Below are 13,110 nucleotides of genomic sequence, written 5' to 3' on the forward strand. Positions count from 1 at the left end.
AAAAAAAAGAAGGCCCTAAAAAACAAGATGCCTAGATTAGAAATATACTAAGAGATGACAAATGTTAGGACACAAATTGAATGAGGTGACACAGTGTAACAAGCAAGAAGTCTTTTATTCATCATCAAAACAGCAATAAATCAGGTGGAACAGCAGTTGTCGTCCCTGTCCTGTTTTCGCCTTACGGGTTTCACGTCAATCTGACGATTTGAGGCACTGTAGTGACTCTTTGGTCATAGTTACAGGAAGCAGAATTTCTTGGTTTTTTTTTCTAGGAACAGTCCAAAATCAATGCGCGCGCGGACGTCATCCATAAAATTTACTTGGTGTGGCCTTATACACAGTTGCACCTAACAAGAACAGTCAAGTTTGAGGGCTAGCGCTATGGATCAAATGTCACAAAAGCATTTTATTCCTTCGTTATTCAAAAGTTTATCAGACCTTAAGGTCTTTAACGTTAACGTTGAAAGCATGGCTGTAAGGTCGTCGTGATCCCCATGGCCATGGACCGAACGACTCTGGGCCAGAACCTGTAGATGCAAAAGAGACAAAAGAAGCAAGTCTGAGATCATGACTAGGAATAGTGTACATTAAGTAATGAGACACATAAAATATGTCTTCAATTATCTTACTTTTGCGTAAAACAACTGAGGTTATTGACCTTTCCATTGCAAAAGATTTGTCCAAGCATCTGGCACTGGTGTCCACGTCCTCAGGAACTAGTTCCTTTGTGTACCTGCAGCTGCAGATGGAAAAATCATTTTCGGCACACTGTCGACACAACTGGGCTTTTAAACATGTGTTTTTTGTCGTCTTGATGGAAAACTTTAGAAATAATTCAATGTCAATGAAGACTAATATGTATGCAATGCCAAAAGAGTATGCAATATGTTTACTCTCGGAATTTTTTACAGATATTTCCAATCATTTAAAATGTACTCCACACGGACTCACGTAAGTTTCCGTAGCTTGGGATGTTCCTCAGCAACCGTCACCAAAGTCTGGAACCCCGCAGCTTCCATCGAGAACTTCGCCAGACCCAGACACTCTAAGGCAGGGAGTCTGGGCAGAGCCTCGGCCACAGCCTTGACAGCGGTGTCAGACAGGTGTACAGGCGTGCGCTGGTAGTTGCGAGAGATGTTCAGTTTGGTCAGATTCTGCATTGCGATGCGAGGTTGTGAGACCAACACCTGCACGGTTCCTGTTGCTCCGCCAGTCTCCTGGCTTTCTGGCACTTGCGGTGTGTCGTCGCAGTGTGGCGCTGTCAGGCTCTCGTCACCAGGTGGGTTTTGGTCCACGTACAAGCTGCTGCGCTGGTAGTAGTGTGTCTGGACCAGTGAGACAACCCCCGACTCCCCTATCATATTGCAGCTTACGTCCAACTCCTGCAATTGTACCAAGTGAGGCAGCGCTTTGACCAAGGCCAATATTCCCTTGTCACGGATACCTGTCTTACTTAGCCGCAACACATGCAATGCAGTCAGGCAGTGAAGAATGTCGGCCAGACACTTCAGTCCGTAATCCCCTATGTAATTCTCCGAAATGTCCAGTTCGAGCAACTCAACTAGATGACGCAGTGCTGGGGCAAATGTGCGCATACTAGCGGGGCTGATACCGATCTTCTGCAAGAACAAAGATTGCATGGCCATGAAGTTTGGAATGACGGTGGTGAGAGATTCCAGCCCGGTGTAACCGATCTCATTAATACTTAGGTTCAATGCATTCAAACCTGAGATTTTGCTCAGGCGAGGAGCCAGGGGATGACATACTCACACCTGTTACGCTGCAATCAGAGATTTCAATAAAAAGCAGATTTGGAACACAGTCGAGTCCATCTTGCAGGAGTTCCATAGCAGCATCACCCAGTTTAGGGTTTGATACGAGACTCAGCCTTTCTAACCGGGACATGTGTTTGAACCCCCGCACCAAGTGGCTGGAGTGTTTCCGGTGTCAGATTTTCTTCTGCGAGAACGAGAGTCCTCAGTCCAGGAACATTCCTCAGAACTGAAACCAGTCTGGATGTCTCATCAGGTGAATCAAACGGTAAGTCTCTTATTGTAAGATCTAATTGGAGACACGGGTTCGGGTGGGTAAACGTCTGCTCCAGGAACTGAAGAATATCTGTAACAATTTCCATTCCGGATCCGGACCCATGTGCTTGAAGTGATATTTCGTACGGAGAGTTCGACGGCTGGAGGTTTTGTAGGTAATACGTTAGAGCATCCTGTTCTTTCCGGTCCATTAAGGAGTAGTGTACGTCCAAACAAGGCAGGGCTCTTCTGACAGCCTGTAGTACCTCCGGCTCTCTTCTTTCGTGTAGGATTCCCAGGCAGAGAAGAACAAACCTTTCGTACATACCAACTGCTTTTCCCCGTGGCTGGTCATATTTAGTCGCAAGTTCAAACAAATTATAGATACTCGTGTTGATGAGATCTACCAGCCATTCCATCACAACTTTTAACTGCCCGCGAGTCGCAGCCACACGTGAACTTAAGCAGGTTACTTTGCTTAAACGCCTCGGTTGGTGACGTTACTTCCAGCAGATCTCCTATCTTTTGACTCTCCAAGACAGAAGCGACATACCGCCCAGCCAGGAACTCTTGCATCGTCTTGTGTGGAAATGTTAACTGTTTTCGAGGGTGCAGTTTTGAGGCGGATTCCTCTGAGAAGACTACGCCAAGCTTCAACAACAGATCACAGTTCAAGCTTTGTCTTTCTGCTTCTGCACGGTCAAGTTGGGCCTCATACCTCAGCAGCGCCTCTAGCGCAAGCTTGCCGAGCTGCAGCAATGCTTCAGCCAAGTCTTTAGGCATCCCGTCTGATGGCATGTCCACACCTTCCCGCTTACAGAGCTTTCTGACCAGACACAACAGCAGGTTGTCGTACAGTACGGTCATCGACCCTTTGGACACGATTGCTCGGTCTTCTTCCCACAACAGACAGACCAGCATTAGGAAAATTGGGGCCCGGACTAAACCTCCCAAAAGATTATTGTCATCGAGATATACTGTAAGTGTCTCTGCCAGGTCTTGCTTGTCAATAGCTGTGAAAATATTGTACGACAAACTTCAGCACGCGCTCATAGGAGAAGCCAATGATGTGTGCGTGGCAGTCTGGCTGAGTGTGTTGCTGCACTCCTGCTGAGGGTCGAGAGGTTATCACGATCTTACTCTTTGGATACGTCCTACCAGACAGTAGTTTGGGAATGGCCTGCCCGGCTGCCCTGGCCTCAGGCCGCAGCTCATCATACCCATCTAGGAGAAAGAGTACCCGGGACTCGTTTTTGTGGTTACGCAGGATTCTTTTGATGGTCTGTACATCTACACCGTCAGTTGTTTCCGGAACACACTGGTCCCACACCATCTCCTCTATGGTCTCTCCCTCCCACACCTCCCGGAGTCGGATCAACAGGACGATGTCGTGCCGTCTGCCCAGCTCTGTTTTCTGTGAGACAGCATCCATGGCTTCTTTGGACATAAATGTTGTCTTCCCCCCTCCCGGTTCGGCTTCGATTAGAATGCACCTTGGTGCTTTAGACTGCCTTGCGATACTCATCTTGAAAAGGTCGTCTAATTTATTTACTCCTGCCTCTGTCTCTAAACGTTTTCCACGTGTTTGTACCAGTTCTAATTCTGTGAAAACATCACTGAGGCTGAGTGTGAAGTTGTCATTCCAGATAAGCGGTTTGAATTTTGTTAACTTCAACTCATAGTAGTTTCTTATGGACCTCATGAACAAACCTGAAATAGGAATTGTAAACATTGTTCAAACTAATGAGAATAAAGTTCTTTGATGTTTCATCATCCTCCGTAGAGGTGGAGCATACAAAGCTCGCCAAAACTGTATGTCATACATCACAGAGATAAGTTCCTGTCCCTCCAAGCCTGTTTCAGCTTCAATAAGTTTCTTAAGTGTTATGTTTGGACGTCCAACTCTTCTCTTTGTATCAGGGTTCCAGAGTAGAAGCCTACTGGCTGGTTCTTTACTACGTACAACATGACCGGCCAAGCTTAGTCGTCGACATTTGACTACTGAAGTTACATTTGATAACGAACCGTATAACTGTTCATTAGTAGTATGTTTCCACAATGGTGTATTGAAAACTACTCGCAGCATGTTCTGTTTAGTTTTCTAGAATGTGACATATTCTGTGATGTTTGCTTGCAATAATTGTTATTTTTATAACAATGTGCTAAGTTTATCTACTCCTGCAATTTTCACTAAAGGGCTTATTTTCAGGTGATTGTCAAATTTGCCCGAGAAAAATAGTTTAATTGCACAAAAGAACGACTCACCTTCTATGGGTATTTCCTCCTCTTTCTTCACCGGCAACTCTGCAGACAATAGTGTAATGTTACAAACAGATATAATGTCAACACTGGTATCAGGTTACAATGAATGTACAGCATGGCCATATTTATGGGTAATTATGCTATTTTAAGTATTTAGGTAGTATCTTGCCTTCTTAGCTCATCCCTTATTTTCGTGGCCCTTTTAAGGGTTGTACTGTTCCGAAAAAAGGAACCCTACCTATTGATTACTATAGTATGACTGCATTAAAATATGTATTGTTTCCTGTTATCTTTGTTTCCTCACTTACTTTATCCTTAATCCAGTGTACAAAAAAGTTATACAATATTAAGGCAGAGACCTTTCTCTTATGATCCGGGATAACACAAAATACTACAGTTCTTACTTGGGATTTTGTTCTTCAGTCTGTCCACAGTACTCTGTAACCCTGCCTCAGACAGAGCCTCCATCAGGACCTGTATGGTAGCTCTCTCTCCGTTACGCTTGAGCCATTCCTCCAACAGGTCCATACAGCGGGACTTGTCATCCCGGTTTCTACCGGCAATGTTGTCGATGTCTGCCTGCCCAAATCCTAGATGGAAGGCCAGGTCCTTCCAATCCGAGCTAACGCTCTCCTTGGTGTCGAAGAAGTACTTACGTACCTCTGCAAAGCACCAAACATTTTTAAAAAATAATCTGCGACCAATACAAAATCTCCTCTTGAAATAAGCCAATAAGACCCGATTTCTTTAACGTTTAAGCAACAGTGAACAATCACCTGCGATCACACAATATTGTTAGATGTCTATTAGGTATTTCTTATGTGCTTGATAATTAGTACGAAAGCAGAAGGTCATCTAAGGTATATTCTACCCTATTAACAGGCTTACCTGTAAAGGTATGGCCGCCTCCTTGATCCTCAGCCATTTTGATCAATCAGCCTTTAAACTAGCACGTCGAGATGTACGTCGAGTACTCACAGTTCTGCAGACACGGGGTGTAGCTGTGAAATGCTTCGATTGGAGACGGGCTAGACTTGAGTTCTTCACAGTTCCAGTGACGCCCCCCTCCCCCATGGTGTTAGGAAGGGAGGCAAACACCAGACCCATTCAACCTGGTTTATCCATTCCTACCACGCTATTGAAGAAGTTTTGCCAAATTATGCCGTAGAGTGATTCTTCACACCCCGGCCCTGGAATAACGTTGCTTTACAAGTAATGAGGACGACAAGCTAGCTGGGAAAAAGAGGAACTTCGGAAAGTCCCACGTCGCAGTGGACACACCAACACATTCAACTTGTCATGAATAGAGGGTAGTTCATGTTTCACGGTGGCATAATGGCAGGCGTTAAGGCGCGAAGTTACACCGTGTCGCACCAGTGCAAAAGCAAATACAAAGAGTTGTGTTCGCAGCCGCCTTTTTGTTCAGCAGAAACATGAGCTTATTTGCAGTCTGCTGTCATTGTTGCATCTGCAAAGGAGGCTAAGATAATATTTTTCATAGGGAAGGTGATTATGCCAAAAAACAGTTACTCAAGCAACTGGATATGATTTTGAAAACGTCAGACGTTTCAGCTAGTATCCACTAGCTTTCGTCAGTGACTGAGAGACCAGAGAGGAAAGCAGGTTTATATACACAACCTGTTGATTGATATGCAAATAAAGTGAAGACAAATTTTTGGAAGTCGAAAAAGGAACAAAAGTCAGACAAGTCAAGACAAGATGATGCAAATTAGTCTGAAAGCTCCTGTTATACAGGACAGGAGCTTAAGTGTTGTCTGTCCTCGGGGCTGGGAGTGCCAAATCCCAAGTGCCGGAAAGATCGACCCGTAGCCCCCCTTCCCTGTTGAGGGTGGGGTTGTACATTCTTTCATATATTGCCTCTTTAACACCCCGTTCCCACCAGCGTGTTTCGCGGTCTAAGACATCCGTGGACTCGAGTTTGAAAGAGTGACCCTGGTTGTGTTGTAGGTGGTGGAAAATAGCTGAGGAGTAGCCGTTGGCACTAGGTCGGCAATGTTCTTTGTACCTTACTTTAACCGGTCGACTTGTCTCTCCGATGTAGGTGTTGTTACAATTGGGCTCCTCACATTTGAGTCTGTAAATAACATTCGCCTTGGTACCCTTGTGAAGTCGGTCCTTAGGGTGTACCAGTCTTTGTCTGAGGGTTGAGTGAGGTTTGAAGTTAGTGGCTATGTTGAAGTTTTGGAAGATCCGTCGGAGTTTCTCAGATACTCCTTGGACATACGGAATAGTGATGTTGGCCTTGTTTTTGTTGGTCAAAGGTTTGCACTTCTGGGTTTTCTTAGACTGATCTGAAGGTTTGAGCGCTTTGTTGAAAGTCCAGTTTTGGTAGCCACATTTAGCCAGGGCACCTCGGAGGTGTCTATGTTCGTCCGTTTTGGCTTGGTCTGAAGTGACAATGTTGTCTGCACGATGGAAGAGAGTTTTGATCACTGCTAGTTTGTGTTCCAAAGGGTGGTGGGAATCAAAGGCTAGGTACTGATCAGTGTGGGTTGGTTTCCTGTACACTTCGAAACGAAGGTTACCATCTTCCTCTACGATAGTTTTGGTGTCTAGGAAAGGGAGCATGTTGTCATATCGTATTACCTGGATGTCTAACCTTCATCGACGTGAGAAGGTGATTAGTTTTTTTGTTGGCTGCTGAAAAATGTGGCCCAGTGTCTTCGTCGTATATTTTTGCTGATTCGTGCCGATATCATATTTATACACAGCTACACCTAACAAGAACACTAAAAAACAGAACAGTCGAGTTTGATGGCTATGGATCTTATGTCACAAAAGTATTTTATTTCTTCGTTATGTTTAAAGTTTATCAGACAGAAAAAAAATCCCAGGAATAAATGACATTCTGTTAGAAATGAAAAAAAAAATCTAACTGCAGGAAAGATTTCTAAGTGTCGTCGCGTACATCCAACCACACAGCACAGTACACATTCATTCGACAAATTGACCCTCTTTTTTCCTCTCTAGGTTCTGCTTCAAGGCCTTTAACGTTAACAAAAAAAGCACGGCTGTAAATTCTGGTCGTCGTGAGTTGCATGGTGGATGTGGACCCCAAAGGCGCTAGGCCAGTCGAACCTTTAGGTGCAATAAAAGAAATACGTCTGAGATTATAATTAGGAGTGATGTAGTATAGAGACAAATGATACGAAAATGTCTTCAATTATCTTAATTTTGCGAAAACAATGGACTTGACTATATTGACCTTGGAATGGGAGCAGACGCCCTCAAGCATCTGGCACTGGTGTCCACATCCTCAGGAACTAGTTCCTTTGTGTACCTGCAGATGGAAATAAAGTGTATTTATAACGTCTATCAGTTTCGGCACACTGTACTACAGAGCTTAGGTTACGGGACATGTCTGGACTTTGTGTCGTTTTGGACTCCTTTAAAGATAATTCAAGATAAAAGGAAGCTGACATTTAAGAAATGTAGTGTAACACTTTTATACACGGAATATTTCCACCCTCTCAATGTAATCTGCACAAACTCACGTCAGTTTCCGCATCTTTGGGTGTTCCTCAGCAGCCTGAACCAGGGCCTGGAACCCTGCAGCTTCCATCGAGAATTCTGCCAGACCCAGACACTCCAAGGAAGGCAGTCTGGGCAGAGCCTCGGCCACAGCCCTGGCAGCGGTGTCAGACAGGTGTACAGGGGGCTGGTATTTGCGAGAGATGTCCAGTTTGGTCAGCTTGGGCATTGCAATGCGAGGTTGTGAGACCCCCTGTCTGACTCCTGTTGCTCCGCCAATTTCCTGGCTCTCTTGCTCTTGTGGTGTGTCGTCGCATTGTGGGGCTGTGGTCAGGCTCTCGTCTGGGTTTTGGTCCACGTCCAAACTTCTGCGCTGGTAGTGTGTCTGGACCAGTGAGACAACCCCCGACTCCCCTATCATATTGTACCTTACATCCAGCTCCTTTAATCGTACCAAGTGAGGCAGCGCTTTGACCAAGGCTGATATGCCCATGTCACTGATACCAGTCTTACTTAGCTGCAACACATTCAATGCCGTGAGGCAGTGAAGGACGTTGGCCAAGCACTCAATCCCAATGTCTCCTATTTCATTCCAGCTAATGTCCAGTCTGAGCAGCCCAGCTAGGTAACGCAATGCCGGGGCAAATGTGCGCATACCAGCGGGGCTGATACCGATCTGCCTCAAGGCCAAAACCTGCATGGCCATGAAGTTTGGGAAGACGGTGGTAAGAGATTCCAGTCCGGTGTCATTGATCTTATTAAGGCTTAGGTCCAATGCCTTTAAACCTGAGAGTTTGCCCAGGCGAGGAGTCAGGGATGCGATCATCACATCTGTTACATTGCAGCCACAAATAATGAGCACGGCAAGATGTTTAAGAACCTCAAGCCCACCCTGCAGGACTTCCATCCCCGCATCACCCAGTTCAGGGTTTGATATGAGACTCAGCTTTTCTAACCGGGACATATGCTTGAACCCCCTCACAAGTGGCTGGAGTGTTTCCAGTGTTAGATCTGCTTCCAAGAGAACCAGTGACCTTAGTTCGGGAATATTCCTCAGAACTGAAACCAGGTTGGCTGTATGTTCAGGTAAGTAGAAATACGGTACGCATAGTGTCAGGTCTAATTGCAAACCTGGGGTAGGGCAGGTAAACGTTTCCTCCAGATACTGAAGAACGTCATCTAGCCCATGGTCATTGTCAATGAAACCATTTACTTCAAGAATCATTTTGTACGGAGGGTTCGACGGATGGAAGTTTTTCAGGTAATACTTAAGAGCAGCATGCTGTCTCTTGTCCATTGCGTAGTTTTGCAACACCATATAGGGCAGAACTTGGCTGACAGCCTGCACCATCTCAGGCTCTCTCCTTGCGTACAGAATTCTCAGGCATAGAAGAACAAGCCGTTGATGCACAACATCTGCTTCTTTCCGTGGCTGGTCAAATTTAGTCGTGTGCTTAGATAATTTAGCCATACTCGTGTCGATGAGATGTGCCAGCCAGTCCATCACAGCTGTTGCTGCCCGCGAGTCGCAGCCACACGTGAACTGAAGCAGGGTACTGTATTCAAATGCCTCCTTTATGGACGTTAGTTTCATCAGATCGACAAGTTCTCGGGACCCCAAGACAGAAGCGACATACCGCCCGGCCAAGTACTCTTGAATCGTCTTGTTTGCAAATGTTAACTGCTTCCGAGGGTGCAATTTTGAGGCAGATTCTTCCGCAAAGACCACGCCAAGCTTCAACAACAGCTCACAGTTCAAGTTTTGTCTTTCTGCTTCTGCACGATCGAGTTGGGCCTCATACCTCAGCAGCGCCTCTAGCGCAAGCTTGCCGAGCTGCAGCAATGCATCGGTCAAGTCTTTAGGTATCCCGTCTGATGGCATGTCCACTCCTTCCCGCTTACAGAGCTTTCTGACCAGACACAACAGCAGGTTGTCGTACAGTCCGGTCATCGACCCGGTGGACACTATTGCTTGGTCTTCTTCCCACAATAGACAGACCAGCATGAGGAATATTGGGGTCTTGACCAAGCCATCCAAAAGATCAGTGTCAAATAGGTGCGCTGTAAGTGTCTTTACCAGGTCTTGCTTGTCAACAGCTGTGAAGTATTGGCCCACAAACTTTATCACGCGCTTATAGGAGAAGCCAATGATGTGTGCGTGGCAGTCTGGCCGAGTGTACTGCTGCACTTCTGCTGAGGGTCGGGACGTGATCACGATCGTGCTCTTAGGGTACATCTTACCAGACAACAGTTTGGGAATGGCCTGCCCAGCTACCCTGGCCTCAGGCCGCAGCTCATCATACCCATCTAGGAGAAAGAGTACCCGAGACTCGTTGTTCTGCAGTATTGTATAAATGGCCTGTACATCCACACCCTTAGTTGTTTCCGGAACACACTGGTCACACACCATCTCCTCTATAGTCTCTCCCTCCCACACCTCCCGGAGTCGGATCAACAGGACGATGTCGTGCCGTCTGCTTAGCTCTGTTTTCTGTGAGACAGCATCCATGGCTTCTTTGGACATAAATGTTGTCTTCCCCCCTCCCGGTTCGGCTTCGATTAGAATGCACCTTGGTGCTTTAGACTGCCCTTCGACACTCATCTTGAACAGGTCGTCTAAACCCTTTATTTCTGAATCTGTATCTGAACGTTTTTCACGTGTTTGTATTAGTTTCAATTCTGTGAAAACATCACTGAGGCTGAGTGTGAAGTTATCATTCCAGATCAGCGGTTTGAATTTTGTTAACTTCAACTCATAATACTCTCTTATGGACCTCTTGAACACACCTGAAATAGGAATTGTAAACATTGTTCAAACTAATGAGAATTAAGTTCTGTGATGTTTGCTTGCAATAGTTGTTATTTGTCTAACAGTGTGCTAAGTTTATCTACTCCTCTGCAATTTTCATTGAAGGGCTATGATATTGATCATGATTGTCAAATTTGCCCCAGATAAAATAGTTTAATTGCACAAAAGAACGACTCACCTTCTGTGGGTATTTCCTCCTCTTTCTTCACCGGCAACTCTACAGACAATAGTGTAATGTTACAAACAGATATAATGTCAACACTGGTATCAGGTTACAATGAATGTACAGCATGGCCATATATATGGGAAATTATGCAAATTATTTAGGCAGTATCTTGCCTTCTTGGCCTATTTCTTATTTTCGTAACTCTTTTAAGGGTTTTACTGTTCCGAAGAGAGGGACCCTACCTATTCAATTACTATAGTATGACTGCATTATAGTATGAATGCAGTAATATAGCTATAGCTTTTCGTCTTCATGTTCTTTATCCAGTGTTTATCCAGCCTTAAAAGCTTTAGAAAGTTATACAATGTTAATGCAGAGACATTTCTGTTATGGTCAGGGATAGCAAAAAAGCTACAGTTCTTACCAGGATATTTGTTCTTCAGCCTGTCCACAGTACTCTGTAACCCTGCCTCAGACAGAGCCTTCATCAGGACCTGTATGGTGGCTCTCTCTCCGTTACGCTTGAGCCATTCCTCCAACAGGTCCATACAGCGAGACTTGTCATCTCGGTTTCTGCCGGCAATGTTGTCGGTGTCTGCCTGGCCAAATCCTAGATGGAAGGCCAGGTCCTTCCAATCTGAGCTGACGTTCTCCTTGGTGTCGAAGAAGTACTTACGTACCCCTGCAAATCACCAAACATTTTTAAAAATAATCTGCGTCTCGAAAAATATGGCAATCAGACCCAACTCATTTAAAGGCGTTATTAGCAGTGAAGAATCACTTGCGATCACACAATACAGTTAGATGTCAGTTGGGTATTTCTGATGTGCTTGATAATTGGTACGAAAGCAGATTTGTTTAAAATTTTGTTTGTACAAGAATAGATCTGTCATCTGATGTCTGTTCTACCCTATCAACAGGCTTACCTGTAAAGGTTTGGTTTCCTCCTTGATGCTCAGCCATTTTCATCACTCAGCGTTGAAACTAGCACGTCCAGGTGTACGTCCAGTACCCCCAGTTCTTGAGACAGGCGGTGTAGCTGTGAAAGGCTTCGATTGGAGACTGGCTAGTCTTGAGTTCTTCACAGTTTAAATCCAGTGACGTCGCCCCCCTCCCCATGGTGGGAGGCAAGGAGGCGACACCAGACCCACTTAACGTGGGTTATCCATTCCTGCCACGCAATGGAAGAAATTAATTGTGCCAATTTAGGCCGTAGAGTTGTGCAAAAAAAGAATTCTTCACGCCCAACTCGCGAAATAACGTTGCTTTAGAAGTAATGAAGACGACAAGCTAGCTGGGAAAAAGAGGAACTTCGGAAAGTCCCACGTTGGCAGTGGGCACGCCAAAACATTCAAGTTGAATACATGGTAGTTCATGTTTGACGGTGGAATAATGCCAGGCGTCGAAGCGTGAAGTTACACCGTGTCGCACCAGTGCAAAGGCAAATACAGAGAGATGTTTGTGTTCGCAGCGGCCTCTTTGTTCAGCAGAAACATGAGGTCATTTGCAGTCTGCTGTTATTGTTACACCTGCAAAGGAGGTTAGGATAATATATTTTACAGATGGTGATTAGTAGCTTTGAGTGGTCAACACTGGCGGTTCCGTCGTAATGTGCGCCTTACATCGTCATTTCCTGGATCTTGAAATCCTGACTAGTTCAGTAACCTTTGTAATAAATATCTCTCCATATTCACCCCCCCAACACACATGCATACACACAAAAGAGACACGGAAAAAACATTCTGATGCACATTTTGTTTTTGCAACATATATTGTCACCAATGATCCTTAAATACACCAATAAAATAGTTTTAATTAGACATTGTTTCCCTATTCACATAAAGTATAACCAGTTCAATCATATTGCCAATACAAACAAGTGTACGTTTACCAAATGATGACAAACATATCTACCTGTCAATCTAATATGTGTGTGTATTGATAGTTCCATCCTACATCACTCTTCCTAACATTCTATATCATTTTAAGGCACTTTATGATCAATGCAATTGTCCTGTACATCTTCAGCGCCTACATGCAATTCAACAAAACATTTCATTTATACCTTAACCTCCATACATCATAATCAGTCTATTAGCTAGAACACGGGATATCTCAGCTCTACATACAAACCAGCTCTAGAAATACGAACCAGCATCACCATGATAATAAATAGGTTTTGAATTGCACGCAATGCAAAAACACCTACAAAGAATGGAAAAAATTCTACACCAATAATCAAACATATGTTCACCATATTCTCTTATTTTCTAATCTACACATAAATGTTGTAAGGATCAAGCAACGTTTTCCACCAATGACATAACATTTTGCCACAAAGATATCAGTGT

General features: G+C 44.7%; 1 pseudogene; it reads right to left on the reverse strand.

The window, feature by feature from the left end:
• Positions 1-457: 457 nt before the first annotated feature.
• Positions 458-11,307, reverse strand: LOC109479610 (annotated as a pseudogene).
• Positions 11,308-13,110: the final 1,803 nt, after the last annotated feature.

The sequence above is a fragment of the Branchiostoma belcheri genome, unplaced genomic scaffold (assembly GCF_001625305.1).
Source record: "Branchiostoma belcheri isolate BF01 breed outbred unplaced genomic scaffold, Haploidv18h27 scaffold5, whole genome shotgun sequence".
Taxonomy (NCBI): domain Eukaryota; kingdom Metazoa; phylum Chordata; class Leptocardii; order Amphioxiformes; family Branchiostomatidae; genus Branchiostoma; species Branchiostoma belcheri.